Here is an 18,707-nt window from a genome sequence, read left to right as displayed (position 1 = left end):
TTGAGAGTCTTAACCCAATCAGTGAATTAATCCCCTGATAGGGATTAACCATGTGGTAACTGATGTAGCAGGGTATGGGCTGGAGGAAGTGGGAATTGGAGCGTGGTTTTGGGTATATATTTGTATCTGGTAAAGGGAGTCTCTCTCTGCTTTCTGCTCATGATGTGAGCTGCTTCCCTCTGCTATGCTCTCCTACCATGATGTTCAACCTCCCCTTAAGCCCCAAGGAATGGAGCCGTCCTTCTATGGACTAAGACCTCTGAAATTGTGAGCCCCCAAATAAACTTTTCCTCCTCTACAGTTGTGTTGGATGGGTCCTTTAGTCACAGCAGTGAAAAAGCTGATTAAAACAGAAATTGGTACCGAGAAGTGGGGTCATTGCTGTGTCTAACCTGACCGTATGGTTAAGAAGCTTTTTGAACTTTTTGGAATTGGTGGGAGGAATTTTGAGATGTTTAACAGTGCAAGCTGGAAATGCTTTGGGTTGTAGCAGAGCTTAATGGCTGATTCTGGTGGGAGCTCAGAAGATCAGAATGCCAATAGGACCAGGGACAATAAAGACAGAGCTCAAAGAGTTCAAAGGATGACTCTATTGGAATTTGGAGTAGAGGCTGAAGTGTTATGGAAAATAATATTCCTACAAGATAGCTTCTCAAGAAAAATGGAGAGACAGTGTGACCCAGGAGGAGGGAGGGAAATTAGCCAAACATTAAACCTCCCAGTAAATCCTTTCCTAATAAACAGCCCTTGAAGGAAAAGGGTGGATACTGAATGCTGGGCCCTGGGACTTGGACCTTCCTCATTGCAAATTAGTCCTAAGGGGAGGCAGAGCAAATATTGCAACTCTGGGCAACAATGGTTCCCAAAGGAAAAAAAAAAAACAATGGGTGAGATTTGAGTACTTATCCCTCAGGATCTGGATTCCTATTTCCCCAGATAACAATGAATTTCAACCTTTTCACAACTACCTTCCTAAGTTAAAGTTTTAACCTGTACAACTAGCCCCTACCTGTCCAACTGCATGTCCGCAGTCTCCAATGAAACTATAAAACCCTTTGGAGTCCCCAGGGGCTATCTCCATACCCAGAAAATGGGCACTTCCATGCCTGATTGATTGACTTCATTGCAGAATAAAGGAAAGCTTGCTGATCCAAGGTTTGCTTTCCATCTCCTGCCTCCATCATTTGTGGGAAAGTGGAGTCTCCTTCTGCTTTCTGATCAGGATGTGAGCTGTTTCCCTCTGCCACACTCCCACCATAATGTTCACAAGCCCTGAGGAATGAAGTCAACCTTCTATGGACTAAGGCCTCTGAAACTGTGAGCCCTCAAATAAACTTTTCCTCCTTTAAAATTGTTCTGGTTAGATCTTTTAGTCACAGCTGTGAAATAGGTGACTAAAACACTCACCACTTGAGATGCCCCACCATTATCATAGATCCATGCTGTTGAGGGACATTAACAATTGTTGCTTACCACTTAGTCACTGCATATGTCAGTCAGAATCCTTTGTGGGACCTGCCACTTGGTCACATCCTCCAGTACTTGCCCAGCTAGGGGGTGCCCAATCCTGGTCCACACGGCCCCCTACTCATCCTTCTCTAGTAACCGTTTATCCACTCTGACTCCCGATCTGTGAACCATCCTACCCCTGCCAACTGTCTTAAGTCACACCTCATCTCTTTCCTGGGCTAATACAGCAGCCTGAACTTTGACTTCCCTGCCTCCAACCTCTACCACACTAAACCATTCATTGCAAAGAAAGCTACCAGATCAATCTTCAGCTGTAATTTTGATCAGATTGTGAACACAGTTTAAACTCCTCTAACATCATTCTTATTGCTTACAGAATAAAATCTAAATTCCTCAAAGGAACATCTGAGATTCTACACAATCCAGGTACAACTTTCTAATTTCATCTCTCATCTTATCCCTACAGGAATCCTGCTGCCACCCCATACTCAAACACACATAAATACCTGTTCACCAATGCCGACCTGCATGTTCCAACCTTCCTGTCTTTATTTAGTCTGTTCTCTCTGCTCCTCCCTCTACTGAGATCCACCCCACCTCCATCCTTCACAAATAAGACAACCATCTCCTCCATGAAGACTTCCTCTACCTCAGTTGGAAGTAACTATTCCTTCCTCTCTGCCTCTTAGTACTTGCTGTCATCTAAATAGCCATTCTTGTCACTCTTGGTCTATACTTAAGTGAATTTTTTCCATCTTTTTTTTTCACCTTCACTTAAATGTAAACTCCTTGAAATTAGGATTGTGTATTATTCAGCTATAATTGCTAACATGTTATCAATAAATATTTGCTAAATCTTAAGCTGAACTAGAAGATGAAATTAGATAGGAAAATTTAGGGTGGTTCATGGATGAGAGAGCCTGTCCCATGTCCCCCACAAAGTCAGCACATTCTCAAGGATGGAGCTGCATGGGAAACTACAACATCTCTAGGCCAGGCTACACCCCCAAGGGCTCAGCACTAATCCCCTGCAGTCTCCAGCCTCACAAATCCAGATGCAATGTTAAGAGACAGAACTTTGGCCTGGTGAGAGGCAGACATGCCAACTGTCCAAATTCCAGGTCACCTGGGCACTGATACACTGAGATGGTGATGTTGTCAGTTGATGTCCCAGACACTTCAGCTTCCCACTCTTGTGCCTCACTTCCAGAGGGAAGACTTCCTGAATATGACTCCCCTTGGAACAGGGTCAGAAAGAAACAGCAGGGCATTAGGCTCCAATTAACAGTGTCTAGATGGATTTAGTGTCAAAAGTCTTAGAGGTTGTAGAAGTTCTATTCTGTCCTGCACACACCCCACTGTTCAGTTGGATTTTTATTTTCAATCCTTTTGGTGTGGCATAAAAAAGGCCTGCTTATCAGTGGCTGGCCATTGCTTGTACTCCTCTTTCCATGAGAACTAGATTCCTCATGGAACAGAGAGGGTAGAGGAGGCCTACCGAAGCTGCCATACCCTCAACATTTTAGGAAAGAATTCCCAGTCATGCCAGAATTTGTTGTGTGTCATGAAGCTTCTCAGAATGTCATGGGCTAGAGGTAGGTGAGGAGGTGCACAGGGTCAGGATCTGGCCCAGGCCCTAGGCTCTGGAGATCCAACATAGACACCTGGTTCAGGAGTGTTCTGCATGACACTTGGGAGCAAACACTACCTTCACCACCACCACTGCCCACTCTTTAGGGGAAAAGAAAAAATTTTACAGGATTTGGTTTCTACAGGTGAACCTGGGGGCTTGTGGGATCATTCATATGATGCTGCCATCAATATGTGACTGTTTCAGTCCCTGTTTTCATCACTGTGAACAAAAGACCTGACAAAAACAATTCCAGAGGAAGAAAAGTTTACCTGGAGCCCAGTTTCAGAGGTCTCAGTCCACTGATGGCCAACTCCATTGCTCTGTGCCAGGATTGAGGCAGAACAGCATGGTGGAAGTATGTAGCTGTTATGGTTTGGATGTGAGGTGTCCCCCAAAAGCTCACATGTGAGAAAATGAGGAAGGTTCAGAAGAGAAATGATTGGGTGGTTAGAGTCTTAACCCAATCAGTGAATTGATCCCAGATGGGATTAATTGAAGTGGTAGGGTGTGGCTGGAGGAGGTGGGAATTGGGGCATGGCTATGGGGTATATATTTTGTATCTGGAGAGCAGAGTCTTATATATTTTGTATCTGGAGAGCAGAGTCTCTCTCTCTCTCTCTCTCTCTCTCTCTCTCTCTCTCTCTCTCTCTCTCTCTCTCTCTCTCTCTCTCCCTCCCTCCCTTCCTCTCCCCCCCTCCCCCTCCCTTCCTCCCTCCCCCTCCCTCCCCCCCTCCCCTTCCCTCTCTCTGTCTCCCACTCTCCCTCCCTCTCCCTCCCTCTCTCTCTCTCTCTCTTTCTCCCCCCCCTCTCCTCTCTCTCTCCTATCTCTCTCTCTCTCTCTCTCTCTCTCTCTCTCTCTCTCTCTCTCTCTCTCTCTCACACACATAGAGACTCTTTGTCTCTCTGTTTCTGATCACCGTGATGCAAGCTGCTTCCCTCCACCACCCTCTTCCGCCATGATGTTCAGCCTCACCTTGAGCCCTGAGGAATGCAGCCAGCCTTCTATGGACTAAGACCTCAGAAACTGTGAGCACTCAAATAATTCTTTCCTCTTCTATATTTGTGCTGGTCAGATCATTTAGTCACAGCAGTGAAATAGTTGACTAAAACAGCAGCAGAGGAAAGTAGCTCAGGACACAGTAATCAGGAAGCAGAGAGAACCCTATTCACCCGGGACAAGATATAAGCCCCAAAGGCACTCCCCTAGTGACCTACTTCCTCCAGTCACACACTACCTGCCTGCAGTTACCATCCCTATCAGTAGATTAATTCACTGATTAGGTTAAGCCTCTCATAATCTGATCATTTCACTTTGGAAGGTTCTTGCATTGTCTGACACATGAGTTTCTGGAGGACGCTTCATATCTAAACCAAAACAATGACTGATACACCAGGTGGCTCAAGTAGAATGCAATTTACTGAGAAGGTTGAATGGTTACTGCTAAATTCCAGAAAAAATCCATTAATACACCAGGGTTTGATTAAAACTTCTGACAAATAGTGCTAACTAACTATTGTCAGTTGAATTGCATCACCCCCCAATTCATATATATAGAAGTCCTAATCCCCAGTACCTCAGAATATGACCTTATTTAGAAATAGGGTTGTTGAAGATGTAATTAGTTAAGATGAAGTCATTAGGATGGGCCCTAATCCAATATGACTACTATTTTAAAAGGAAATTTGGACTCCAAAATGCACATGTAGGAAGAGAACCCCATGAAGAGACATGGAGAGAAGATGACATCTACGAACCAAGGAGAGAGGCCTGAAGCAGATCCTTCCTTCACAGCCCTCAGCAGGAACCACCTCAGGATACCTGGATTTCAAACTTCTAGCTTCCAGAGCCATGAGACAATCAATTTCAGCTGTTTAACCACCCAGTGTGTAGCACTTTGTTATAGCAGCCCCAACAAACTAATAATATACATCAAAAATTCTTACTGTAGCTGGGCATGGTGGCATACTCCAGTAATCCCAGGAACTCAGGAGGCTGAGGCAGGAAGATCACAAGTTTGAGACCAGTCTCAGCCACTTAGTGAGTCCCTAAGGACTTAGTAAGACCCCGTCTAAAAACAAACAAACAAACAAACATAAAAAAGTGCTGGGACAGGGCACGGTGGTGCATGCCTGTAATCCCAGCCACTTGGGAGGCTGAGGCAGGAGGATCATGAGTTCAAAGCCAACATCAGCAATTTAGCGAGGCCCTAAGCAACTCCATGAGACCCTGTCTCAAAATAAAATACAAAAAGAAAAAAAAAGGCCTGGGGATGTGGCTCAATGGTTAAGAGCTTCTGGGTTCAATCCCTGGAAACCCCAGTTCCAATTTTTTTTACTGTAAATCCTATTTACTCTCTTTTTTTCAGTAATAATTTCAATAACTCGACAAATTAGGCAATTTATTTTCCCTCATTCTCTGAATAAGGACTGAAAGGTTAAGAAACTTGCCCAAGGTATTAAGTTGTCAAGCCATTATTTGAAATCTGCTGCTCAGGTCTGAAATCCCCGTCCCTGTCCTATGAGTAATGCTGTCCTATGTCCTGGGCTCAAGTGAGCTCCCTGTATGGATGCGCTCAATGCACTGTCAACACAAATGAGCTTCTTACTCATACCACTCAGGACAGACAGCATGTGTCAGCTCCCAGATGGCCACACAGGGGCTGACAGGCCAGGACCAGCAGTCAGGAAGAGTCAAGGAGGTGAGGCCCGTATTCATGGGCCAGGCAGGCTGGGTCACAGTTCTAGAGCAAGTGGCATTGGGCACCAAGAAAATCCAGGTAGGCAGGAAACAGATGAGCAGTTATGCAGAATGGGGCCTAGAGAGGAATTGGGCTAAAGAGAGGGTTACAAATGCAGGACCTAGAACCTACAGAGACCAGGGAAGCTGTGATCCAAGGTCAGAATGACCCCAATACTGATCAGAAGGTGGGGTGGGGACAGGAGTCCCTCGGGAAGATGCTGTCCCAACATCAGAACTAACTGGTCTCAGGGACTGATTCCCTTGGGTCTGACTTTGGTGGGGAAAAGGTAGAGAGGGAAAGAGGATTTAACAGCTTCTGAACAAAACATACACCCTTCATTTCTCTTCCAGTTTCAGGCCCTGACTTCCTGCCAGATAGCATACCAAGAGGCTCAGTCGAGGTGGCCCAGCCACTGTCCCAGGATTTCCAACCACTATCAGCTGGCCACCATTGCTTCCCCAAGTCTGGACTCTCAGATAGGGGCTCACAGGCTCACCAGATGGGGCCAAGTTATGCCTTCAGAAAGTTGGTGACAGGGTTCTTCCTTCCCCTCTGGGTTCTGCTCACCTTCTTTCCAACATGCCACAACTTTCTCAAGTGTGCATGCCAACTTTTGGTGGGGCACACGTAAGCATATTAAATGTTTTCGGTCATGTAGTCTAATCTACATGATGAAAAAAAAATTCCTGGGAAAGGCAAATTTCCTGAAACTCATTTTAAGTTGAACCTATAGGAGGGAAAGCAAATATATTCCAAATATGTTCCATCCAGATCTGACTAGCAAGGATTCCATGGAATGCTGTGTTGAAAAGGATTCTGAGGAAGCCTCTGGGCCAGCAAGAAGGAAATATTCGTAGATGAATGAGGGACATTTACAAAACATCCTGAGTACAAGTGCCATACATTCACCATGCCTAGCCTGTGGCCTCCATGGTATTCTCAGCCACTCTCTGTCCACATGGTCTGATCTCCAGGCTTATCAGTCCCATGGAACTAGGAGCTGAGGTGGATAACCTGAGCCTGGCCACCTTCTTTGGCATCGAAACTAGCGCATCACAGGCATCCGTATTTAGATGCTGACTCATCAGACTTCTGGAAGATCATCTCAATTCTTAGATCCTAGAAATGCACATCCTAAACTGGGGTTTCTTTCCAGTTCCCCACACAGGGAAATTTTATAACAACATAATTCTTCTAGTCTCCTGGGATAACCACTTAAAACAATGTCTCAAGAGCCACAGAGAAATTCCTACCCTTCAACCCAGTAATGGCATCTTTGTGATGTTGTTCTAAGGAAATGCTTCAAAAGATGAGAACTATGTTCATTCATGAATTTAGCAAACTTTCTGAAGACATGTGGGCTGTGGGGAGTGAGCACTCTGCATAACGCTTATATTCCATCCCGTCAGCAACCCCCTACTTCCCCCATCCTCCCTCTCTCCAGATGGCCTCAGAAGCTCCAAGCTCCTCCCCCTCCATCCTACAGTAATTCAGCTCCCCATGACCCCCTCCCAATGCTCTCCCATCTAGCTCCTCTGATGCTCGGCTGAACACAGAGTCCCCCATTCGACACCCTCAGCCCTCTCAGAAAGCAGTGGAAGTGGCTATTCCTGCCATGTCTTCTTCCTTTCACATGAGCTATGGAGAATTTAACAGCTCCTAGGGAAAAGAATGAATTAGACCTGTACACGCTGACATGAAAACAAAAATAGGGTATCTGAGATTTATTATCAAAAAAAAAAAAAAAAAAAAAGGCCAGGCTGCAGGGCAATATGTAAAGCATGCAACCTGCATGTCCTGAAGCCCTGGCAGAACTTGCCCTGAAGTGTCAGCCTCAGCCGTTACCTACGGGGGAGAGAGGAGAATGAGATTGGAGGTAGGTAGTGAAGGAGGACATTGGCTTTCTTTATATTTAACTGTGTCATTTGAATTTCTTACAATGAAAATTTATTAACTAAGCAATTAAAACAAGAAAAATGTAGGACCCCAGCCTGAAAGACAGGACAAAGAATGCCAAATCCCCACCTTCTTGAAGAAGTAAAGTTTAACCCTCAGCTGTACTGCTGGACAGCAGCTGCTTATTTATCACTGATCGCCGCAAGAGGCAGAGAAGATGGTGGTATTGGGGGACAGGGGTCCGCTGGAGGCATTGCTTACATAACTGGTTTAACACTCTTGGGTTAGATCCTCAAGCATTACTACTGGGTGACAATCCTTCTCCTGCCTCTGCAGTTTAGTATAGGCTTTCCAGAGCTCCTGCTTGCTCCCGAAGGGGCTTTTCCCCCCTCAGGCAGGAACCCTGCCAGACTCTGGGGTTCACTGGGACCATAGGCTCCTCCTAACAAGGAGAGTGAAAGGATTCTGAAGTGCTGATGTCCTTCCTCAGGCTCAGCCAAACCACAATCAGTAACCCTGAATGAAAACAGGGAAGTCCCAGCCTTTATTCTACCCTGTCCACCCTCAATTCCTTCTCCTTTTGTCCACCGCACCTCAGCTCACTGGAAACAGACAGGATGAGTCAGCAGGCTGTGGTTTACTCACTTCAATGAATCAGAGGAAGCAAGAGTCTTGAACATCCTCTCATATCAGGTGAGAGTTTCCCTCCTGGGAGATGAAAAAGGCCTGGCAAGTTAGTACTGGTCATTGGTCAGAAGCCTCAGCTCCTGCCACGAGGCTTTCTCCACAGGGCTCCTTGAGAGTCCTCACAACATGGCAGCTGGCTTCCCTCCGAGTGGCAATCCCGGAGGGATCAAGCCATGTCTCAGACCATTCTCCAAAGTCATACATAACTTCTGTCCCAGTCTATTCACTAGAAGCAAGTAAGTCTGGCCCAGACTCAAAGGAAGGGGAATCAGGCTCTACTTTTTGAAGAGTGAAGTATCAAAATTTGGGTGGGTATAATTCAAAAGCCTTTATTACCTATTGGGCCTTTAACTAAGTGCTGGAGATGTAGAAATACAACATCCCTGCTCTCAGGAAATGCTCATCTTAACAAAGGAGGCTGATATGTTACTTTGGATTACAAAAACACTGGGGATCACAGAGGAGAAAGATTTCCAGGGCAGTCAGAGGGGAGTGAGGGGTGATTATCAAAAAGGAGGGGCATTTGGTGTGGGCCTTGGGGTATGAGTAGGAGTGTGTTAGGTAAGCTGAACTGATGTTCAACATCCACTGCAACCTCTTCTGGTGTGCCTTCCTGTACCGCAGGTAATAAGAAAAAGCATCTCCCAGATTCTTGGCAAGCAATGCTTTGGATAAGATCTAGGTTCTGCCAGTAGTATGCACTATAGCAAAACTTGGAGGACAGATCAGGGGAGGACCCAGCTCTGTGCCTACTTCTGTTTCTGCTGGCATGCTCTGCTGTGGGGGTGTTGGCATTTTCTTTAGTACAGGTGGCTGTGGTCTCTTGGTTCAGATGCTAGTTCACAGTGTCCAGAGAAAGAGTATATGTTCTTTTACTATGAGATCTTGGAGGTGTGGCATGGTTCCATGGGGTTGGCTATGCAAACTGACAGGTGATTTCCTAGAGTTGGGTGGAGCACATGGACAGCTTTCCTCCATCTCTTACTCCAGGGTTGGCTCCTCCTGGACACCTCAACATCAACCCTTTCACAGCCTTAAGTGGGTGAGGAACTGCTCATCTGCAAGCATTTCACAGGTCATTTTACTTAGGAAAGTGCCAGAATTTTGGAACCTCAGCTGTAACTGAGAGTTAAAAGTTCCACTTTAACAACCAATGGCACCAAATTAGAAACCACAAAATGCCAACAGAAAAATAATCTGGCCCTCTTCGATCCTTCCCCCCACCCCATGCAATGTTGTCAGCCAAATGGAAGTGTCACTGGATTAATTTAAGAGAAATATGGGAACTTGAGAAAGTTGACCAATTCAGCAATTGTCGGGAACCCAGCTTTGCTTTACTCATCTTTATCCATGGTTTCTGGGCCAAGATGTGCAGATTCTAGTGGAGCATGGAGACATGGACTCCTGATGGATTTTTTATTGCTCTTGTCTTCGGTCTTTAAAGCATCAACATCACATGTCAGCTGCCATGGGGCTCTCTTCCCTACACACACACTCTACCCAGGATGTCTTTGGAGCCCGGCATCTCCACATTCACTTGATAAATATTTACAGTTTGAGAGACAGCAGATTGGAAAGCACGCAACAGCCATGGATCCCACCCACAGTGAGGCTTGCCTGGTGTCAGTTTGGCTTGTAAACCTCTCTGAGTACAGGGCAGGGCGTCCTAGGGAAGAAGCTATAAACACTGGCTGCTGGACTGAACCCCTGCAGAGCAGAATGTTAAAACTAGAGACCCATTCCAGGTTTGCTGAATAGCCTGTGGGTTTTAGATCACACTAACTGTGCAGCCTCAGGTGGAAGATTAGCATGTGGATAAACTGGATTTGACTCTTGAAAGCTGACTCTTGGGTATATAATTAAGGAACTTGGTCTGAGGATATAGCTCAGTTGGTACAGTGTTTGCCTTTCAAGCACAAGGCCCTGGGTTCAATCCCCAGCACCACTAAATAAATAAATAAAGGAACAGTGTCTAGATACCCCCAAAAGATCTCCTCATGAAGCTTGTAAACACTTTCTAGGCCCTGACATTTTGTATATACTGCAGATGTCTGTGGAGGGCCTCTGCTCTTTGATACCCAAGTGAGATGGCCTTGCACTTCTGAATTCCATGGGCTAAGGAATTCAGTATGTTCCCCAAAATGTCTGCTGGTTTCCTGGGAGTGAGACAGTGACACCATGTGTCCAAAAGACAAAGGTACTTCTGGGCCTTGGCTGGCAGACTGACGGCAGGCCCCAGGGGGCCTGGTGTGTGTGTGTGTGTGTGTGTGTGTGTGTGTGTGTGTGTGTGTGTGTGAGTGAGAGAGAGAGAGAGCGCTTTGCGTGGTTGGGGTCAGGGTGCCCTGTGCGTGTTCTCTTGTTCAGCAGCAGTAACTCAGCTTTAGCACCGGGTGAAATGCTTGAGTTGAGTAGCACTTAAAACCAGTTCACATCCCCACCCCTGCAAGGAACCAATAAAAGCAGCTCCTTTCTTTTATTCAGGGAGCCCTGATGTCTTCTTACTGGAACTATGTCTCCCTTCCTAAATGGAATCCCCAATAAAATCTTGCCTGCGTATTCCCTCACTTGATTCAGTCTCATTTACATCAGCTGCAGGTCAAAAGATCCCATCTGTCTGACATCAGGACGACCCATGGTCTTCCTGGCCCTTCTACATCCTAGAACTCTCGCTTCCTCTGTCCCCATATTATGTTCTCCCCAACATGAAATGCAGTCATCCTTTGGATTCAATGACAAAAATAAGAAAAGAAAAAAGAGTCAATCACACCAAGCATTTACACAGGCTTTATGAAAAATATGGGGGAGGGGTCCTGGAAAAGGGTCGTATGGTATAGCATGGACCTTCTGCCATTCACTGAGTTCTTTTGCCCTCTCTACACTCTTTTTCTCTCTTTTCAGAGAGAAACTCAAAATTTTCCTAATGGTTTAGTGTGAGCTGACGCCTGGACCTTGGGTAGTGGGGAGGCTTTCAGAAGAGGGGCACTACCCTCTCTCCAAGTACTTATCAACGCATCCTTCACACACACACACACACACACACACACACACACACACACACACACACACACTGATTTCTCTACGAGGAACTCAGTCATTAAAACCTCTCCATTCCACTTGGGTTGGTTAGTTGAAGAGGACAAACTCCACTCTGGCTACATTAGGCAAGAGAGGATTTACAACAGGGTATTAAGTGTCTTAAAGAACTACGAGGAGGGATTTAGAAAAGATCTTAGGTTGAGCTTTCAAAACCTCCACAAGGGAGTACTGGGCCACCAAGGGAGTGGTAGGGTCCCCTCTGACCAGGAAGTCGCCTGCTCCAGAACCAACACTGCTCCTGACACAAGGCAGCCAACAAAATAGATGCCACTCGTTTTCCAACATCTGAGAGGCCAGTGACAGGAGTTCAGACTGTCTGTTCATGCACACAGAGAAAACTCAGTCCCTTCACTGTAAGGCCAGAAGAAAGAGCAGGAGCAGAAGTATGGTCTCTGCTGGCTTCTGCCCAGGTCCCCCACTGTGTATCTGAATCCCCTCTAGAGCCCCTACGGCATGGGGATCTGGAAAATGTAGCGTTTAGCTTTTCAGTCTTTGCAGTATTGAATAGTCCACTAGAAGGCAGTTGAAATGAAGGTTGAATGTCAATCACTCGTGTGTATACAAAGCACACCGTATCGTTTTGAATAGGAGGAGAAAGGAAAGAAGTAGAAGAGAGTGGGTACTTTATCAGGTACCTATTATATACTAGGTAATTTATACTCATTACTTATTTAATTCCTATAATGCAATCACAGTAGGTATTGCCACAATATTTAAGGTATGGAAACTAAGGCTTATGGTGGCCAAGTTGTTTGTTCCAGGTCACATCAGAACAGGTGTATCCTAGGAAGTAGGGAGAATTCCCACCATACAGGCTAAGGACCAGTTCACCTATTAAACATTCCAAATATTCCTAGTTTCCACTTTGAGGTCGTCCCCACACAAACTCTTCCTATTTTTGACATCCTGATCATGTCAGGAACCACCCAGCTGGCTTCTGCCTGAGGCTGTAATCCAGGTGAGGCTCTGTGGGGCTGCCATGCCCACTGCCACTCCCGGAAGCACACAGGCTGCTTCTCAGATGACTTCCTCTTCTAGCAGACTCTCACTATTTTCTGCAATATCATTGACAATTCTGGAACATCAGTGTGCATTTCCTTTGTAAATCCAGGCCCAGCCTCAGCCTCTGGGTTGTCCCGGCAGCCTCATCATTGTCCCCCATTCACTTGTCATGAGAACACTGACCTTCCCCATTCAAGGGGTGGCTTAAGATCTAAAGGTACCAGTTCTACTACACACTTAACTAACCTCTGAGTTCCAACTCAGGGTCCCACATGCAGTTTCTCACCACTCTCAGACTCATCTTCCTCAGATTTATATGGGTCTCCCAAATGGCCTTTAAACCCAAAACCAAAAAGCTTCCTCTATATTCTTTTGAGCATAGGATAACTGAGGTCAGTCTCTTCCCAAGTCTACTCTGAGAGCTTAATGGGCCCTGGCACATGTTTGGACCTCAGTAAATCCCAGTTGCTCATCCCTCCTCCCTCTCTGTGGTAAGCTGCTTCTGCAATGGTTCCTGAACATGACCTATCTCTTCTGAAATGGTTCCTGATGATCTGGTCTCTAGGCAGATCACCTTGGTGTAATCTCTTCATGGGGAAGGGGGTGTAGACTGGACATAGCGAGTTGCTTCTAGAAGCAAATAGAATATGACAAAAATGATGGTGTATCACTACTGAGATTAGACTAGGACCATGACTTTCATCTTGCTTGCACTCTCTTTCTCCCTTTCTGGCTCCCTCTTTCTCCTTCTCAGCTTGCTGACTTTGATGAAAGAAAGCTGCCAAATTGGAGAGGTGAGACCAAGTGGCAAGGAATAGAAGTCACAGAGGTGATGCATCGTGGCCCTGGGACTTGAACCATTCTGGCCAGGCTCAGAGCCTGAGTGCCCAGCTACTGTGCTATACTGCCTCCCTGGCAGAAGTTGGCTCTCCAAGACCTACTTTGCTTCTCCTTTTGACCACAATCAGAATCCGGAGTAAGAGGTTCACTTTTCTCCCTGTTCCCTCCACCACGACCATGAAAAGTTAAATAAACATACTAGGATAACTTACTTTGACCCTCTTCATTATCCTTTTCCTCAGATCAAATCACACATAGGAGGTAGCCATAGGCATAGTAGACATATTGTATTCTGAAAAGGGAACCATGCTTTAGAGCCAAAGAGCCCTGATTTGGAAGCTGAGCTTCACCCCTATGTGGCTGAGCAGGTGACACTCTTTCATTCCTCATCTATAAAATGGGGTAAGTAATGTGTACTCCTTAGGGTACTAAAAGGGGTTAAATGAGTATGAGTGTGTGTGTGTGCCAGCACATCCCATGTCAGCCAAGATTTCCTGCTCTTTGTAATTCAAAACCATTGGCTTGCATCTCATCTCAGCCTCTGCAAGAAATAAGATCCGTTTAGAGATTTATTCCTGCATAGATTTGAATTGTGTCACTTTCCTTATAAGGCAAAGAGGCTACCATTGGTGTTGATTTTAAATACCATTTTCTGCTTCTCTGTAAAACTCCAAGAACTGTGCCAGGTGCATTGTGGTCACACCGAAGACCAAGAGGCCAGAGGAAGAGGGAAAGGAACAGCTCTCCTTATTAAAGCAGAGACTGGCCCATCTCGGACCTGTCATAAGAGTTCTGGGAGGAGTTGATCCACTTTGAGGTCTTCAGATGTAAGAAACAAAAACCTCGACCTGCATGCCTTAGCAATTGTGACAATTTATTGGTCTGATCAAATCTAAAGTCCAGAGGCAATAAAGGCATCTGGCACAGGCTAATCAGAAGCTTCCAATGTTTAGGTTCTACCTGCACCTCCCCATTAACTTTTTATTTTTTTATTTTTATGGAGAAGTAAACTCTCATTTTGTTCAAGAGGAATCACCTCAGTGTCACACTGCCTTTCCAGCCATTGTGGGCACAGTCACATCAGCAGGCTAGAAAAGCCATCGCACTTCTGCCCTGGGCAGTCTGTCAAAGAAAAAGAAATTATGATTGGGGAAAGGGGCCAATCCAGTGGCACAGCGTGGAACGGCCCCTCTGATGTGGCAGGGCTGGATGGCATGGCCGTGAGCCTCACACCCCAGGCCGCAGCGCTCTTTCCTCTTTTCCTTTGCTTGGTTTTAGTGGAGGCCTGTGCAGCGCTCCCGCTCCCTAGGGGTCCTGATGTGGTTCTCCCTGAGTGCCGGGATCCAGATGATGGAGCTGTTGGCGTAGGAGGTGGTGTGTTCTCAGGGGAGTCTGGGCAGGACTTCGTGCAAGACCCTTCAGTATAGTTGTGATACTGAATGAAAGCTGCAGAAATGGCATGGCTGAAAGGGTCCCCTGCCTCAGTTACCATGAGCTGTCTCACAGGAAGATCCAGGTCCACTAACTGTGCCACTGCTCCGTAGCATAAATATGCTAAAATTTCCAGAGCGACAACATTGGGTTTTATCTCCGAGTTATCGAAGTCCAACAAGTCTCGAAATTCGAAAGCTTTTTTTGAGAAGCCTAATTGTTGACTTTCACAGAAATCCTACATACTTCGAGACTGTCTTTCTGACCTCGCCATTCTTTCTTGTTTAACTTCATCAATTTCATCATCTTCAAACATTGCTGAAAGTTCTCTTGTCTGGTCAATAGAGTTGAGAAAGTCCTGAGCAATGTTTTGTCTTTTGTTTGTATTACTACTGCCACTTAGTTTGTCCTCTAGAAGATCATCTTCATCTATGCCTTTGACAATCTTTGATTTGTAGTCTCAGATAAACATATTTTAGCAGTCTTCTAAAGCTTTTTTACTTATCTTTGTGCATCAAAAGGAGGTTCTTCGGGAGAGATTACTCTTGCTCCCCACAGCTGAGAAACTTCAGCAGCTTGCTGTAAGAGATGAATTAATTGAGTGTGTACCACATCTTCTACCAAAACTGCTGTTTCATAAAGAGGCCTCCTAGCATTACCTAAAGAAAACATCATACTCTGCAATTCTGCTGCAAAGCTTATAGCCTTCCCTGTATTTCTTGCACTACTTGAAGTGGCAGCAGACATTGGGTTAGCTACAGTAATATTCATCTCTGCTTTAAGGACACTTGTAGGCACAGTGGAGAATGTAGGTGTAGAGAGGGTGCGATTTCTGTTGCTGAGGCCTGGGACATGATTGGAAAGGGGCAGAGATAGGGACAGAGAATGTAGAAAGGGAAAAGGTGACTCAGCTGTGTGGCAGGGTGGGTGGGGATCCCCATTAGCTTTTTAAACTGCTCTTTTCTTGGGGTTGCAGGATGGCGGCCACATGCTTCCTAATTCACATCTAAGAATCACTGTGAGGTAGGTCCACTCCTAAAACAATCACAGTGGCCCAGGGATGTCAAGAGGATTAGGATTACATCTATTGATTTAGGCCAGTAGGAACTTACCCCTGAAGCTAACAAGACTTTAACCACACTGCTGCTCTATGCAATGATATGGGGGAAACCTGAAATGACTACTGGAGGGACAATAATAATATCCACCCCAAAGACCTTTCATCATCTGAGTTTGGTCCACACACCTATAATCCCAGTTACTCAGGAGACTAAGGCAGAAGGATCACAAGTTTTGAGGCCAGCCTGAGCAACTTGGAAAGATCCTGTTTCAAAATAAAAAGGATTAGGGTTGTAGCTCAGTGGTATAGCATCCCTGGGTTCTATCCCCAGTGCAGCACAAAAATAATAAATAAATAAATATAAAGAAAATAAATACTCTGTCAGTCTTGGTATAGGATATTGTGTGTGTCAGTGTGTTTGTGTGATGTGTCAGTGGGTGAGGTGTACACTTGTGCATATGAGTGTATGTTGGGGTGTCATGTGTCTGTGAGATGTGTACATACGTGTACATAGTGCATGTTACTTTATGTGAAGTATGTATGTATTAGTTGAGAAGATCATATGCCTGAACTAAGTGTTGCCTCAAAGTGGGGCCTTTCACTCTGCTCTCTGCTGCTACCACCTTGATGGCACCAGGGGCTCTGTGCTCCCTCTGGCCAGGTGCCAGTGCAAAATCCCCTTTCCCAGAGGCGCAGACCATAGTTTGGAAATTAAAACAAAAACAACAACAAAAAAACACTTTTACTAACAAAAACAACAGCAACAAAAAAGGAGAACAGGTAGGAAATCAATTTAGAGAGCATAAGACATATACAAAGGCATTTCTGACAATATAGGGGGCCGGGTTAGAAATACCTATTTTCCCCAAGATGCAGTCTGCCTGAGAGCCTTCTCACTCCCTGCTTAGCTTGGCCCGTGCCACCTTATAGTTCCTGCTTTGCAAAACAGTCTCTAGGAGGTTTGTCCCCTGCAGCCAATCTCAAAAATCCCATTTGCACTATCCATTTCACCCCGAACCTTCCTGGGCCCCGCCTGTGCCACCTCTTCCCACCTCCTGAGAGGGACTCCTCGTTTAGCACTTTCCAGCAAGGGTGCACAGGAAGAAGCTTCCCAGGACTACGCGGTGGAAATCGAGGAAGGCCAACTCAAGCGTTCTCTTGGCCTACGACTAGACAGGTCATCTTCTCCCATCCCGGCGACCCGCCCGGCTAACGCGGCCTCTGTCGCCCTCTGCTGGGACCCCGCCTGCACCGCGAGGCTGAAAGCGGCGCCCAGTCCTGCGACCTGGCCCAGCGCCTTACCTTGCCTCTTTGGTCCCGCAGCTGGAACAAGGCTCGCAGATATTTTCACCCATGCATCGCTACTCACTGTGCTGAAACCCCTGAACAATCACCGGCTGGTTCTGAGTCTCATGTCTCAACTGCGTTTTTTGTTTTGTTTTGTTTTGTTTTGTTTTAAGGGGAGAAAAGGGTTAAAATTATCTTACAGAGGCTTGGTGGGATGAAAAGGGTTTATTCATTCATGAGTCATGTTTATTGTATGCCTACTGTTTGCTAGATACTGTGTTGGAACTAAGGATACAACAAGGAATAAAAAAGAAATAATCCTTACCCTGATGGAACTTTTTGCCTTGTATAAACAAATATATAGTGATGAGTCATGATGAAGGCAATAAATAAGATGCTAGGGTGGACTGTAACAGGGGTGGGGGGATGCTGTTCAGATGGGAAAGGGGCATCTTGAGGATGAATATGAGTTACACCCAAGAGACAAGTGGTTTGGGGCTGGTCTTTGGAGCAGAGAGGCTAGAAGACCCTGGTGAAGAACCAAAGAAGGTAACAGACTTGGAGTCAGGACAGCTGAAGCAGGGAACAGACATCCCTCAGAGTGGACAGGGCCTTGCATTAGATGGAAAGGAGTTTGGCCTCTGCTCTAAGAACACTGGAAACCAGGAAGGTTGAGAGTGCATTTGGAGATGGTACCCTCCTGTCTTCCCACCATGTCTCTGGCTGCTCTCCAGTCTCTTGTCTGACTCCTCCTCTACCCACCTATAAATGTAGGTATTCCTCCAGGACTCTCTTCCTCCTGCATTATCTCACCATTGCTCTGATTCTAAATAACATTCATATGTGGCTTGGTGTCTCCACCTGGACCTGTCTGGCTCCAGAGCCACATATTGAATAACTGTTGTTTGCCCTCTGCTTGTGAATCTCTCAGACAACCTTAGCACCTCAACTCTGCACTCTTCATGTAAACTCGGCCACATTTCCTTCACTTCCAGACCTGTTTCTCCTCTGCGTCTTCCCTATCTCAGCAAATAATACCATTTGCTGAGACCTGAGAATATAAATGAACCCAAATATGGTATTTTTTTAAAGTTCCTCAACCCTCCCCAATCCATTGCCATTTTCCCATTTTAAAATGTCTACATGAATAAGATGAGTGAATATAAGTGGTCCAGAAAGGTATAAAATGAAAAGGGGGACCCCTGGGAATCAGCCATGATTCCTTCATTTTCCTTCCCTTACACCCAAGCTATCCATCAACAAGTCTTGTTGATTCTGCCTCCAGAATGTGTCTAGGCAGTGTCCGTTTCTCCCCTTTCCACTGCCCACACGGGAGCTGAGCAGCACCACAACTGATCTGAAACACTGCCACCACCTCTGACGTGGCCTCTTCACACAACTTTCTCTCTCCTCTCACCCCTCCTCCACGAAATGGCCAGAATGACGTTGTTATATTCTGGGAAAACAGAGCAGGACACTTCCCTACTTCAAATGTGTTAGCTGCTAATCTCCTTACCAGGGTCTGTGAGATCCTACAAAATTGGCCCATCCAACCCCATCTCCC

The 18,707-nt window shown here is 45.9% G+C and overlaps 1 pseudogene across 1 annotated transcript; it reads right to left on the bottom strand.

Annotated features, from left to right (window-relative positions):
* Positions 1-14,453: 14,453 nt before the first annotated feature.
* LOC306639844 (transcription initiation protein SPT3 homolog) lies at positions 14,454-15,582 on the bottom strand (annotated as a pseudogene). Its single transcript has one exon. The product of its transcript is annotated as a transcription initiation protein SPT3 homolog (transcript).
* Positions 15,583-18,707: the final 3,125 nt, after the last annotated feature.

This window comes from Sciurus vulgaris, assembly GCF_902686455.1.
Source record: "Sciurus vulgaris genome assembly, chromosome: 11".
Classification (NCBI taxonomy): Eukaryota; Metazoa; Chordata; class Mammalia; order Rodentia; family Sciuridae; genus Sciurus; species Sciurus vulgaris.
Note: the sequence above shows the minus strand (reverse complement) of the source record. Positions and strands in the feature narration are given on the sequence as shown.